Raw genomic sequence first — 4,203 nt, 5'->3', positions numbered from 1 at the left:
TTATATTACTTGTGTGGGAAATGGTTATTTTAACACAGTCTTCAGCCTCTCAAGTGTTGCTCTGCTCTGCAGCAAACTTAAGGCAAAGGAGGGGACAGGGATAGGGAGAAAGGGCCCAGGTTAGCAGGAAGAGGTGGGAGATAAAAGTGTAGTACATACAGGGAGTTCCCTGATGGTCTAATGGCTAAGACTCTACGTTCTCAATAAAGGGGGCCAGGTTCCATCCCTGGTCAGGGAACTAGATTTCACATGCCACAATTAAGAGTTCGAATGCCACAACTAAAGATCCCGAATGCTGCAACTGAGACCCTGTGCAGTCGAATACATACATTTTTTTAACTAAAAAAAAACTTAGTTCACACATAGAAGTGGCCCAGAGTGTCACCTGCACCGGAAGGGGACATTGAATAAACCAAAGTCAAAAGGAGGGAAATTTAAAATTGTGATATATCCATACAATGAAATAGTACTCAGCAACAAAAATTGAAGTATTACTGATATACCCAGCCATGTACAAGAATCTCACAGACATTATCTTACTGCAAAAGTCAGACACAAAAGAGTGCACACTGCTTGATGAAACTTATATGAAATTCTAGAAAAGGCAAAACTATGGTGCCACAAAGCAGAAGTGGGAGAGACTGACCACAGATGGACAAGAGGAAATTTGGTGATGGTGGGGGGTGATGGAAACATTCTCTAACTTGATTATGCTGATATTCACACTGGTGTATACATTTGCCAAAACTCATCCTACTGTATACTTAAAATGGGTGCATTTTATTGTATGCAAAGTTAGGGTTAGGATTTGGGTTTGGGTTCAATAAAGTTGATTTTTTTTTAATATTTATTTATTTGGCTGTGTTGGGTCTTAGTTGAGGCATATGGGATCTTTTTTAGTTGTGGCATGTGGGATCTAGTTCCTTAATCAGGGATCGAACCTGGGCCCCTGCATTGGGAGCTCAGAGTCTTAACCAACGGACCATCAGGGAAGTCCATAAAGTTGATTTTTTAAAAAACAGAGGAGGGGGTTTTGAGTGAGGGTCTTATACACTGGGTTATATTTACTCTTCTAGTATGTGTGTTTGATGGTATTTATGAGTGAACAATGGAAGAGGATGAAACTGCTGTTGCCCATTTGGATACGGGCCATGACTAATCGGAAGCCAAGTTTCCAAGTGTCAGAGAAGAGCAAACCAGGCCTCTATCCATCCATCCACATCCTTGGCCTGGTGCCAACGGATGCCAGGCAAAAGTGAGCAGTTGGAGTAACTCTCCTCTCGCCACTCTCCCTGCAGGAAAGGAGAGTGAGACAGAGCATCACTCTGAGCAGGGCCAACTGCCCAGCCCAGGGCCTTGGCCAACCCCAAGCCCAGGACATCTTCATCAGCAAAGCACCAGGTGTGTGAATTGGCCACAGCCTCCATTTCAGTTTCAAGATTTGGCATTTATCCTTCTATGGGAAAATAAACAAGCAACATCAAGGGGAAAGCAGATTCAAGAAGATAATGATGGACTTCTCTGATGGTCCAGTGATTAAAAAAAAAAAAAAAATCTGCCTGCCAATGCAGGGGACACAGGTTTGATCCCTGGTCTGGGAAGATTCCACATATCCCAGAGCACCTAAGACTCTGTGCTGCAATTACTGAAGCCAACCACCAGGAGCCTGTGCTCTGCAACAAGAGAAGCATCCACGAGAAGTCCACGAACCACATCAAAAGTAGCCCCCTGCTCACCGCAACTAGAGAAAACCCACACAAAAGCAGCAAAGACCCAGCTCAGCCAAATAATGATTAATTAATTTTTTAAAATAAATAAATAACAGAAATGAAAAATACACTAGAAGGAATCAACAGTAGATTCAATGATACAAAGGAACAAATCAGCAAACTAGAATCAGAGTAGTGGAAATCAACCAAACTGAACAGAAAAAGAAAAAAATAATCTAAAAAATGGGGACAGTTTAAGAGACCTCTGACACAAAAATCAAACAACTAACATTTACATTATGGGGGTCCCTGGAGGAGAAAAGAGAGAGAAAGGGCCAGAGAACGTATTAGAGGACGTAATACCTGAAAGCTTCCCAACCTGGGACAGGAAACAGACATCCAGGTCCAGGAAGCACAGAGACTCCCAAATAGGATCAACTCAAAGAGGAAAACACCAAGACATATTATAATTAAAATGGCAAAGAATAAAGATAAAGAACCAGTCAGTCCTAGAGGAAATCAGCCTTGAATATTCATTGGAAGGACTGATGCGGAAGCAGAAGCTCCAATACTTTGGCCACCCAATGTGAAGAGCCAACTCGTTGGAAAAGACCCTGATACTGGGAAAGATTGAGGGCACGAGGAGAAGAGGGTGCAGAGGATGAAATGGTTGGATGGCATCACCAGCTCGATGGACATGAGTTTGAGCAAACTCCAGGAGATGGTAAAGGACTGAGAAGCCTGGCGTGCTGCAGTCCATGGGGTCACAAAGAGTCCGACACAACTTAGCAACTGAACACACACAGATAAGGAGAACATTAAAGCTGGAAGGAAAAAGCAACAAGTGACATACAAGGAAACTCCCGTAAGTCTGTCAGCTGACTTTTCAGCAGAAAGTCTACAGGCCAGAAGGGAATGACATAATATATTTAATGTGATAAAAGGGAAAAAACTACAACCAAGAATACTTTATCTGCAAGGCTTTGGTTCAGATTCGATGAAGCGATCAAAAATCTTACAGACAAGCAAGAGCCTGTAAAACCATCAAACCATCTTTAAGAGAAATGTTAAAGGGACTTTTCTAAATGAAAAAGATGGATCGCTTCAGCAGTACATACACTAAAATTGGAACCATACAGAAGAAGATTAGCATGGACCCTGCACAAGGATGATATGCAAATTCGTGAAGCTTTCCATATTTTTACCAAACAAAAGTAGAGTCACAGATGTAGGAAATAAACTTATGGTTACTAGAGGATTGGGGGTAGAGGCTGTGGACAAATTGCGAGATTGGAATTGACATACACACACTACTATATATTAAATAGATAGCTAATAAGGACTTACTGTATACTCAATACTCTAATTGCCTATATGGGAAAGAATCTTTTTAAAATTGTTTTTTTTTAATTAATTTTTATTGAAGTATAGTTGCTTTACTAGGTGTTAGTTTCAACTGTAAAGCAAAATGAATCAGCCATACATCTATATATATTTCCTAACTTTTGGATTTCCTTTCCATTAAGATCACTGCAGTGCATTAAGTAGAGTTCCTGGTGCAATACAGTAGGTTCTCATTAGTTATCTATTTTATCATAGTGTTAATAGTGTATGTATGTCAATCCCAATCTCCTGATTCCTTTAGCCCACTCCTTTCCCCCTTGGTATCCATAAATTTGTTCTCTACATCTGTGTTTCTAGTTCTACTTTGCAAATAAGATAATCTATACCATGTTTTTAATTTCCACACATATGTGTTAATATAAGATATTTGTTTTTTCTTTCTGACGTACTTCACTCTATATGATACTTTCTAGGTCCATCCACATCTCTACAAATGATACAGTTTCGTTCCCTTTTATGGCTGAGTACTATGCCTTTGTATATATGTACCACATCTTCTTTATCCATTCTTCTGTAGATGGACATCTGTTCTCAGTCCTGTCCCTCCTTGGCTCAGCCACACAGTCCCTCCCTGTGTAACCCACACCCTACTCTGTCCCCTTACACTTTTGTCCATAAGGCGAACAGTTCGTGTTTGATAGGTAGTTGCTTTCATTATAGGGTCTTTGGTAGAAAAAAAATCACCTAAATTCATGGATCACATGGAGTGGTCTCTTGTTGGCTACACTCAAGAAAAGACATTCTGAGACTCCCCCCTCCCCCCGCAGATCGGCAGGAACCTGGAGTGGGGGTGGTCTCCCTGAATGTCAGCACTGGAACCATGAGGGGAGGGCCTCCAATCTGGGAATGGTGTGCCTCCCAGGGATGCTGGGGGAAATACTGCACTGCCAAGGGCAGAACCACTTTTCCCTGGGTGGTTTCACACATCACTATTAGCGTTCATATTATCCTTGCTATTTTTATGGATGCCTTCTCTTCTTGCTACTGGGCATTTTAAGCCTCTCTGGCGGGGCCAAGCCTCAGTGAAACTTGAAATTCTGTATACAGATAAGAAAGTCATAGGTCATGGAAGTCTGGCCCATGGGTCCTT

General features: G+C 41.5%; 1 non-coding gene across 1 annotated transcript; it reads left to right on the top strand.

Annotated features, from left to right (window-relative positions):
• Positions 1 to 2,806: 2,806 nt before the first annotated feature.
• On the top strand, positions 2,807 to 2,912 carry LOC129623965 (U6 spliceosomal RNA). The gene has a single exon (XR_008700708.1). It is a non-coding gene; the product is annotated as a U6 spliceosomal RNA (small nuclear RNA).
• The last annotated feature ends 1,291 nt before the right edge of the window (positions 2,913 to 4,203 follow it).

Source organism: Bubalus kerabau, chromosome 11, assembly GCF_029407905.1.
Source record: "Bubalus kerabau isolate K-KA32 ecotype Philippines breed swamp buffalo chromosome 11, PCC_UOA_SB_1v2, whole genome shotgun sequence".
Classification (NCBI taxonomy): Eukaryota; Metazoa; Chordata; class Mammalia; order Artiodactyla; family Bovidae; genus Bubalus; species Bubalus kerabau.
The sequence above is the reverse complement of the archived record's forward strand: the minus strand, read 5'-3'. Positions and strand labels throughout refer to the sequence as shown.